We start from the raw sequence: 10968 nt of genomic DNA on the forward strand, positions 1-10968 counted from the left end.
AACGCAGCAGCCTTGTTCGGATGAGATTGCATGGGAACCGAAAATCTGGAATATTTATGTAATTTGTATAGCGGTTAGGGGGAGAGTGTAAATATTGTATATGGATTTTACCTAAAAGAGTTTTGAGATCCTTTAATAAAAGGGACATGCTTATACTTTTAATAAATATTAACTCTTTGCATATGCAAGGTGGAAAATATTGCCTTGAAATTCCTAAATTATTGCCTGTATATTGGTAATGCTAATGCTAGGAACAACCAGAAGCGAATGTTACTTAGAAACTCTTCTTAAAGACAAAACGTAATGTAGAATGTAAGACATCTTCATTTTTAAGACAGCCCATTTTAAGTGTCATTATTCTAAAGCTGATTTTTTTAGTTGGGTGTGTGTTTAACTTTTGCGGAGGTACACGTTTCAAGAAACCATTTTTTAGCCTTTGTTCATCAAGACCGTAGTGGGTTTACAGTTTTTTATCTCAGTGACTTATGCGATGTAATTAGTCTACTGCTTATTTCATGGTTTTGCTAATTATTTTGGAGGAAAAAAAAAAGACCAAATTGAAAAACCTTTACTTTATGTGTTTGAAACACACAAATATGTGGGGGGAATGAAAGGAAGCGACCCTCAGACCCAAGCGGTGATGGGATGTTCATCCATCTGTGGTGAAATGGACTTGAACACAGGAGGATTTTTTTTTTCCTTAACCTTCCTACTAACTGAAGCCGAAGGCAAATCTAATGAACCCTGGGGACTCTGCAAACACGTACGCATTGTTCTTCTGGGAATTATCAACAATTTCTGCACTGCTGGCATGTGGGTTGTACGTGGAAAACATGCAGATGCCATCTTCTCACTGCATTATGTGAGAGTTGGACCGAACACCGCCGCCAGAATAAGGGAACATCTGCCGTAGGCTGGGACAGGGGATGGCCCTTCCCACACTCAGCCCTGGACCCACACAGGATCATCCAGTAACTCCAGTGCTCGCCAAAATAATTTTTCAGGAGATTCATTTTTCAGGAAGTTCATTCGAAACAATTCAAACTGTACTACAGGTTTTGCATGTTAGATGTTTCTAAGAATTCAGTCTGCTTGTTTAATCTCTTTATAATGTTTTTAACCGTTTTGTTCAAAACAATTTAAGTTGATTTCAATCCTGGGCTTTATTAACAGCAAAAAAAAAAAAAGCAAAAAAAAAAAAAAAAAAAAGGAAAGATACTTCTGGAGTGGGGAGATAAATACCTTAGTGTTTTTCTTTCTTCTTGGGAAGCCTAGCTCCACGTGTCCCTCATCATGGACCCCCTCAGAGAGACTTGGTGAGCACCAACCCCACAAGCCTCCCCCCGCTGCCTCCCTCCTCTCAACCTCTGCTTATTCTTAGTGCGTTGAGTATTTAGGCTTTTTTTTTTTTCTTCAAAAGGACAACATACACTTTATGGCATCCCTGCAGGAACCCTCCTGTCCTGTAGGGACTCCATGTCCCTGTACAGCCCCTTGTCCACAGCACAAAAGCCCCCCCAGCCCACGCGAGGCCATTTCACACCACGACATCAGGTTGATTTCTCTTCCTCCCCCCACCACGGAGAAGGCAACTCCATCTTTTCCCCACCATGTGTGCCAACCCCTCCTCAAAGGGACCGGAGGGCAAGCCTGCAGGATGCCAGGTCTCTGAGTCCATCTGATGCCACCTCTGAGTCTCCAGAGAGGACCACTGCGTTCCGGGGGGTATCTTAAGCTGCCCCCTCCCTCATTGCTGAGGCAGATGGTCGGCACCAACACCCACAGGAGCTTAAATCCCCATCTCCATCAGGGTGGAAAGACGGGACAGGGATGCCCCATGGATGGCAAGAGCCCACCCGCTCCCCGGGGCACCCAGGCAGCACCTCACCCATGCTGCCATTAGGAAATCCTCTCCCATTTTCTGCGTGGGGCAGGACGTTGGGCAACCACAGCCGGGTTTGTTCAGCCCGGGTGAGGCGGGAGCGAGTGGCACACCCTGGGAGGAAGCAAAAAACCAGCCGGGGAGATAGAGCACGGGGCTGCGCTGGGTGCTGCCGATAAAGGCAGAGCCCTGCCCGTCCGTGGAAAAAGGAAGAGAGGGCTGGGGAGGGTGTCCGTCCGCTCGCACGGTTGCACAAGGCAGCCCTGTGTTGGGTTTTCTCCCCCCCCCGGGGGCAAGGGCTCCATCGCCAGGAGCCCGCGTGGCCCCGGTGTCTCCGGCAGTTGTGGGTGACACCACCCAGTCCCCACGTGGAAAGGGAAGGATTTGCCCACGGGACGTGGGAGCAGGTGGAAAAAGCCACGTGGAGCATTTCCCACATCCCAACCCCAGCCCATTTCACCACCCTCGTTAATTTTCACCAGTGCAACAATCCCCCCCCCAGGCGAGCCAGCACCCAAAGGCTTCCCAGCCCGCTGGGATGGGTGACAAGCCCCAGTGAGTCAGGGTCCCTCTGTGCTGCTGCCCACTGACCCCAGCACCTCCTCCTTCCTGGAGGGCTCTTGGGTAGTCCCTGCTCCTCCTTCTCAGGAAGGTCCCCACATCCCCTTCCCAGAGGGGTCCAGGGGGTCCCCGCACCCTCACATCACACTAACCCCAAACAGGCGGCACCGCACAAACCCACCCCGCTTCCCACGGAGGGGGCACACCAGCTGGGGTGGTGGGTGCTGCTGGAGGGACCCCAACCCACTGGTCCTCTCCCCGTCCTGGAGCCCGAGCTGAGCAGGGGACACGCACATGGAGGCTTTGAGTCACCCCAACGGCTTCAGGGAGAGCAAAGGGCAAAAGTCTCTGCCGGCAGCGAGGGAAGCGAGGACGGCTCTGTTGGTGTAAGCACGGAGGGGTCAGCTGCATCCCAGCAGGGCTGCAACACTCTCCAGACCCAAGGAAAGCTCTTTTCCAGGCGCCACACAGATTCCTCAGGCTACTGGGATTGATTTAACTTGGTTTTCTCCAGCAGCCGTGCAATGACTCAGAGCTACTCCCATTCCTCGTTAGCTCAGCTTAAGCACAGGCTGTGTGAGCACGATGGTGTGAGTGCTCCCGCCTCCTGGAAGGGGCTGTGAGGTCCCAGGTCCTTATTTCATGAGCCAAGGTCATCTGCCTGCGAACCCCACGCCGTGGGTTCTCACTGAGTTCATTCTCACTTCCCTCTTCAAAGTGAAATTCTTGGTGCAAGGGTGCAATGAGGATGGGGTGGGGGGGGGGGACGGGACAACACAGTTCTTCCTCCAGTTCATCTGCTAAACACTCATTTTGACAGCAGTTCTTGGCGTGAGGGCTCAGGGCAGGCTTGCAGACTTCCCCAATCCTCTGCTGTCCGTTCCAGAGAGCACGGAGCCACTCAGAGCATCACCAATCTGGGAGAAGTGGTCCATATTTGCAGAGGGTCCTTTCACTGTGAGCTCGGAGCATCACTGTGCCACGTGGGATGTGGCAGCAGGAGGTGGTGCTCAGCCCCACGAGGTGAGCCCTGGGCTGGCAGCAGGATGATCCCCCTCGGCTGAAGCTCTCTATCTCCAGGACCAGGCTCCTTATCTCAACGCAGGCTCACACAACGCGGCTGCTCACCCCGTGCAAAGGGAGAAGCCCAGATGGACACCAGCAGCCTCCATTTCCCACTTGGGGCCAGCAACTCCCTGAGGAGGTGGCACAAGGACTTCACGGCATCCTTTTCTGCCATGGATGAAGGTGGCATCTCTGCTGGCAGTGGGCTCCTTGGACACCCCAATTCACTGCCCTCCAGGCACCCCTGGGGATGTGAAAACCAGAGGCTAACCCCCCCCAAAGCCTCAGTGGCCCTGGGGCAACCCGGGGAGGCTGCTCGATGCCCACCTCTCCCTCCTCCCAAGCATCATCAGCCAAATGTGGGCCACTCCTTGGCTTTGTTCCCTTCGCTCCCGATTGCCACGAGGCCAGAAGCAGCCAGGTCTGCTCCCCAGCAGAGGAAAGCCCATCCAGGAGCAGCTCATCCTCACGTAACACAGCACAAGCCCAGCACGGGGGAGATCCTCCACCCACCGGTGCCTCCAGAAACCGCGGGATGCTCTCCCCGCACCGCAGCATCACCATGGACCTGGGCCAGCAACGCACTTTGCAGCCTCTTGGCTGCCAAGAGCTGGTGGTGGGGTCTTCCCCCACCATCCTCCTACCTGCCTGCCATCCCACCCCAAGGATGCTGCACCCTCAAGGAAAGCCACTGCAGGGGCTGGAGACGCTGATTTTTCAGGAGCTGTCTCCATGTCTGCCCCCTGAGTGCTCCGACTGGGTTAAGCCACCTTGTGCAGGAGCCAACTTAGCTCCAGTTACAGCATCACCCGTGGAAAAGCTGGTCCCAGCAAGGCTCTCGAACTGCTGAGGAGCTGGAGAAAGGGCAGAACATGCCAACCCCAAGCATGGGGGACTCTCCCGGGCTGCCCGTGAGCCTGGCATGCAGCCTTCGGGCGTACCCGTAACAGGAGGTCACTCCCAGCCCTGCCCCGGCGTTCCTGCAGGCTGGCAAATTACAGGGATAACCACCTCAAATCCCCGGCACAAGCTGCCGCATGACGCACCAGACCAAAGCATCAGGAATTATTATTTTTAAACAAATGGCCAATACAAAAAAAACCCCAACAAAACCAACCCTGCAGACTGCTGGAAGGAGGGGGACCATCACCCTGGGAGCTGCAGCACCCCAAAAAAGCACCTGGGGATGAGAGGGGTCTCCCTGTGGGATGCCTGGCCATGGGGCAGCCCCCAGGATGGGAGCAGAGGGCAGGAGCATCCCACTGAGGAGTGACCGGCCATGTGCCACCAGGTTGAGCGGGTCACCACAGGGTTGGACAACCAGCACAGAGACCATGTCCTTCCCACACTGGGTGCTGAGGTGCACCAGAATAAGGTTCCTTCCCACCCCCCCCACTGCCCCAGCAGGCAAGGACCTGGTCCCTTCCCCAGGCAGCTTGTAAGAACTTCACTAAAGCCCCTACAACTCCCCCAGATTTAAGTTACTGGAGGACAAAGGAGGAGGGGGGGAAGCAAACGCCCCAATTGCCTCATTTCCACAAGGGGTGCTCCCCCCACCTTCCCAACACAGTTATTTGGGGGCAACTGCACCAGAATAAGGTTCCTTCCCACACACACCCCCCACCCCCAGGCAGGGACCTGGTCCCTTCCCCAGGCAGCTTGTAAGAACTTCACTAAAGCCCCTACAACTCCCCCAGATTTAAGTTACTGGAGGACAAAGGAGGAGGGGGGGAAGCAAACGCCCCAATTGCCTCATTTCCACAAGGGGTGCTCCCCCCACCTTCCCAACACAGTTATTTGGGGGCTGCCCCTGCCCTGCACTGAGCTAACGTGACCAACACCCCACAATGCCAGCCCTTGGGGTGCAGGTCCCCCAAGAACGAGAGGGACACAGGGGTGGTCAGGCAGAGGGGAAGGTCGGTCCCGGTGCCACCCAGCACATGAACTTTCCCCAAGGCATCCCCCCCCCAAGGTCCGTTCCCTACCCCAAATGCATCATTAAGAGAGCAACCATCAAAAAACTGTGTTTTGGTTTTTTAAAAGATGGGAATTAAGTGAGAAAAAGGGTACCAGCACTAAGGGTTTCTTCCATACTCACAAGAACACACACAGCTTTCAGTGCTCACTTGGAGGCTGAGAAATGACCATAATTCAAAGCACCACGTGCTCCCAAATGACCACAATTTCTGGATCATCCTAATTAAAAGGCACCCTGCCCATCCCCAGGTTTTTTAAAAGATGGGAATTAAGTGAGAAAAAGGGTACCAGCACTAAGGGTTTCTTCCATACTCACAAGAACACACACAGCTTTCAGTGCTCACTTGGAGGCTGAGAAATGACCATAATTCAAAGCACCACGTGCTCCCAAATGACCACAATTTCTGGATCATCCTAATTAAAAGGCACCCTGCCCATCCCCACTGGGGGCTTGTCACATTCCCAGCCTGGCAGGACAGCAGGGACCAGCGGTCATTACATAAAACGCTCTTCAACAAGAGAAGAGTTTATGATCCCCATCACCTGTGGGCTCATACAGATTTAAGTAATTAGTTTTTAACCTTCACTAATTGACTCCTTTGGTGCAGAGTCCCCTGACAGCGCCAAGTCCCAGCAGGGCTCCCTGTGGGAAATGTGGAAATATCTTGGGAGCCCTGAGCCAGCCTGGGCAGCTCCCAGAGCGGGCAAGGGACAGCAGGAGAAGAACAATCCTCCTGGCAGAGCATGGCACACTGCCATGGATGCTTCAGGACGTGGGACCACAGCTCCCCCCACCACCCCCCCTCCCAAACACCCCACCAGTCGGTTCTCCATCACCCATCGCCGCTTTCTTTGCTGACAAAACCCGCTTTGACACCAATCCTGAGGGTTGTTTTTGGATTGAGACCAACAACCCAAGGGAAGGAATAAGGATTTATTTAGGGGTTCCCTCCCATTCACGGCAAGAGTTAACCAGGAGCAGCATCACAGGCAAGAAGATGCGAAACCAGAAGAGCCACGTGCTCCTCCTTCATCCCAGTGCAGCCAAACAAGGCAGACACCACCCAAATCCCCCAGCGCATCCCAAGGGATAACGCTCCCCTGAGCGTGGACCTGGGCCAGCAATGCACTTTGCAGCCTCTTGGCTGCCAAGAACCAGCGGTGGGGTCTTCCCCCACCATCCTCCTCCTCCTCCCTGCCTGCCATCCCACCCCAAGGATGCTGCACCCTCAAGGAAAGCCACTGCAGGGGCTGGAGACGCTGATTTTTCAGGAGCTGTCTCCATGTCTGCCCCCTGAGTGCTCCGACTGGGTTAAGCCACCTTGTGCAGGAGCCAACTTAGCTCCAGTTACAGCATCACCCGTGGAAAAGCTGGTCCCAGCAAGGCTCTCGAACTGCTGAGGAGCTGGAGAAAGGGCAGAACATGCCAACCCCAAGCATGGGGGACTCTCCCGGGCTGCCCGTGAGCCTGGCATGCAGCCTTCGGGCGTACCCGTAACGGGAGGTCACTCCCAGCCCTGCCCCGGCGTTCCTGCAGGCTGGCAAATTACAGGGATAACCACCTCAAATCCCCGGCACAAGCTGCCGCATGACGCACCAGACCAAAGCATCAGGAATTATTATTTTTAAACAAATGGCCAATACAAAAAAAACCCCAACAAAACCAACCCTGCAGACTGCTGGAAGGAGGGGGACCATCACCCTGGGAGCTGCAGCACCCCAAAAAAGCACCTGGGGATGAGAGGGGTCTCCCTGTGGGATGCCTGGCCATGGGGCAGCCCCCAGGATGGGAGCAGAGGGCAGGAGCATCCCACTGAGGAGTGACCGGCCACGTGCCACCAGGTTGAGCGGGTCACCACAGGGTTGGACAACCAGCACAGAGACCATGTCCTTCCCACACTGGGTGCTGAGGAACTGCACCAGAATAAGGTTCCTTCCCACACACACCCCCCACCCCCAGGCAGGGACCTGGTCCCTTCCCCAGGCAGCTTGTAAGGACTTCACTAAAGCCCTTACAATTCCCCCAGATTTAAGTTACTGTAGGACAAAGGAGGAGGGGGGAAGCAAACCCCCCAATTGCCTGATTTCTACAAGGGGTGCTCCCCCCACCTTCCCAACACAGTTATTCGGGGGCTGCCCCTGCCCTGCCCTGAGCTAACGTGACCCACACCCCACAATGCCAGCCCTTGGGGTGCAGGTCCCCCAAGAACGAGAGGGACACAGGGGTGGTCAGGCAGAGGGGAAGGTCGGTCCCGGTGCCACCCAGCACATGAACTTTCCCCAAGGCATCCCCCCCCCAAGGTCCGTTCCCTACCCCAAATGCATCATTAAGAGAGCAACCATCAAAAAACTGTGTTTTGGTTTTTTAAAAGATGGGAATTAAGTGAGAAAAAGGGTACCAGCACTAAGGGTTTCTTCCATACTCACAAGAACACACACAGCTTTCAGTGGTCGCTCAGAGGCTGAGAAATAACCATAATTCAAAGCACCACGTGCTCCTAAACGACCACAACTCCTGGATCCTCCTAATTAAAAGGCACCCTGCCCATCCCCACTGGGGGCTTGTCACATTCCCAGCCTGGCAGGACAGCAGGGACCAGCGGTCATTACATAAAACGCTCTTCAACAAGAGAAGAGTTTATGATCCCCATCACCTGTGGGCTCATACAGATTTAAGTAATTAGTTTTTAACCTTCACTAATTGACTCCTTTGGTGCAGAGTCCCCTGACAGCGCCAAGTCCCAGCAGGGCTCCCTGTGGGAAATGGGGAAACGAGCCAGCCTGGGCAGCTCCCAGAGCGGGCAAGGGACAGCAGGAGAAGAACAATCCTCCTGGCAGAGCATGGCACACTGCCATGGATGCTTCAGGACGTGGGACCACAGCTCCCCCCACCACCCCCCCTCCCAAACACCCCACCAGTCGGTTCTCCATCACCCATCGCCGCTTTCTTTGCTGACAAAACCCGCTTTGACACCAATCCTGAGGGTTGTTTTTGGATTGAGACCAACAACCCAAGGGAAGGAATAAGGATTTATTTAGGGGTTCCCTCCCATTCACGGCAAGAGTTAACCAGGAGCAGCATCACAGGCAAGAAGATGCGAAACCAGAAGAGCCACGTGCTCCTCCTTCATCCCAGTGCAGCCAAACAAGGCAGACACCACCCAAATCCCCCAGCGCATCCCAAGGGATAACGCTCCCCTGAGGAAAGGCGACCCAGCCAGCCCCTTTCCCCACCAAATTCACACCCCCGTGCCCCCACATCCCCAGCCCCTGAGCTGCTTCTCTCCCACCCCCCCCCAGCATCTATTGTTCCTCCCACCGGCACCCAGCAGCACTGCTCTCTGCTTGGTGCACCCCAAACTCACCAACCACTCACACGTGCACCCCAGAGCGACACCAGCCTTGCAAAATCCGTACCAGGGCACCTGTTTAGGTGTCAAACCCTGCTCCCCCCCCACTCCCCCGCTGTGGTTTACCCTCTCACCCCTGGGGGCTTGCAGCAGCTCCGGGTGCAGCTCGCAGCCCAGCTGCAGCGGTGCTAAAGAAAACCCCGACCAAGGGAAGGGGGGAGGCCACCAAGGCTTGCTTTGGTCACCAAGCAAACAGGAGTAAAACAGGCAGAAGCCCCCCTCCAAATGAGGAAGCGGTACAGGTGCTGATTTAACTGTAAATGGGCTTGGAATGGCAAAACCCAGGGAGCCCCTCGTGAAGCCACAGGCAAAGGGGCCCCTGGTTTCTCCAGGGCATGGCTGCAGTTGAACCCTCCAGCTTGTTTTGGAGGTGGGATGGTTTCAAGCTGTGGGAGGTTTTCCGCTTGGAAAACAGGCAGGAGCCAAAGGATGCTCCTTGGGAGGGCACGACAGAGTGAGCTAAGCTGGGTGGCATTTCCCCCGGCTCGGGACAGCCATGGGATGGTGACAGGGTGTTCTCCCAGACCCTCCAGCCGGGTCGATGTGCTGCAAGGCTGATGATACCATGAGCTCACCCTGGAAATCCCTGGGAGTGACCATCCAGGACCCGGGCACACGCAGGCAGGAGGCCGTCCCGGCTCCCGGTGGCGGGAAGGGTGACGCCACGCTGGGGAAGAGGGCAGGCACTTCCTCTTGCAGCAGGGACCCAGTGACAACACGGCAGCCCCTCAGGTCCCCTTCCCCCTGCAGAGCGTGGGCACGGGGAGCTGAGGGGGGAGGCAGAGCCCTCAGCCCACTGTGGGCACCCCCAGAGGGATGTTTTCCACCTGGTCCTGCTGGCCTGGGTGCAAGGCAGGGCAGGACCAGGGTAAAGCCCAGCCTCACCCCTCTGCCCCGAAACCCCTGAGGCTCAAGGGTGAAAGAAAACCGGCCAAAACCCTCCCTGGGGGATGTGGGCGCGGATGAGGGCTGACCAGACCCTTCTCATCTCCAAGGGTTTTTTTGTTTGCAGAAGGCTGGTGGCAGCACGTGCGAGAGCCTGAGCCAGAGCCTTCCAACCCAAACCTCAAACCAGCAGCGACAACAACAACAGAGCCCCGGCATGGGCAGGGGAGGAGGAGGAGGAGGAGGAGGATGCTCCCGGGCAGAGCGGGAGTAGGCAGGGACCCGGGTACCCCGGCCCGCCCGCCCATCGCCCGTGGCTTCGAGCCACCCGCCGCTTCGGAAGGGCACTGCCAGCCCCGCTCTCCCGGGGACGGGAAAAACCCACAAAACAATAATAAAACCGCACACCCGCTTGTTTATCGGGCCATCGGCTCCAGAAAGTAGGTTAGGGCTTTCCTGCCCGGCCTGGGCACGGGAGAAAAGAAGGGCCCTCCCTGCCGTTTCCCCTCCCAACGGCCGGGCCACCCCACCGGGGCCACGCACCCGCTTCCCCTCGTGATGAAGAGGAAGGTTCTCCCCCGTCCCGGTCCCCGGGGCACGGCCGGAGCACGGGCAGGGGGATCCGAGCCACCCTTCCCGACCCCGGCAAAGAACCCCCCCGGGGAGGGGGGGGAGGAAAAGGGGAGAGGGGGCAGGGCCAGGCACCCCCGGCCGGCGGGGCCAGTACCGGCAGGGCGGGAGGCGCGGGGCGGAGGAGGAAGCTGGCGGGACGCGGCCGGTCACAAAGCAACCAACGAAGCGAAGCGGCGCGGAGGCACCGGGACAAACCCCTCCTCCTCCCCTCACCCCCGCCGCGCTGCCACCCTCGGCCCCGCTCACCTCGGCGCGGTCCCGGTCCTGACCCTGCTCCCCTCCCGGTTTTCCCCTCCCGGTCCCGGTCCCGGCGGCAACGGCCGCCGCCTCCACCTGGGCCGGGCGGGGCCTGGGGGCGGGGCGGGGCTTCCAGGGGGCGGGGTGGGGAGGGGGCGTGGTTTGGAAGGGGGCGGGGTCTGAGCACTGGGTCTGGAAGGGGGCGTGGTCTGTGGGCACGGTCTGGAATGGGGCGTGGTTTAAACGGGGGCGTGGTCCAAAGGGGGGCGTGGTCTGAATAGGGGGCGTGTCCTCCCGCCGTCGCGTCACGTGTGGGGG

The 10968-nt window shown here is 57.0% G+C and overlaps 1 protein-coding gene across 1 annotated transcript in view; it reads right to left on the bottom strand.

The window, feature by feature from the left end:
- Positions 1–10756, bottom strand: part of RHBDF2 (rhomboid 5 homolog 2 (Drosophila)) — a 45188-nt gene extending 34432 nt beyond the window's left edge. Inside the window, exon 1 of the mRNA XM_014953660.1 lies at positions 10660–10756. The gene's annotated coding sequence lies outside the window, so the exon portion shown is untranslated. The remainder of the gene's footprint in view (positions 1–10659) is intronic.
- Positions 10757–10968: the final 212 nt, after the last annotated feature.

The sequence above is a fragment of the Calidris pugnax genome, unplaced genomic scaffold, assembly GCF_001431845.1.
Source record: "Calidris pugnax isolate Ruff unplaced genomic scaffold, ASM143184v1 scaffold9, whole genome shotgun sequence".
NCBI lineage: Eukaryota > Metazoa > Chordata > Aves > Charadriiformes > Scolopacidae > Calidris > Calidris pugnax.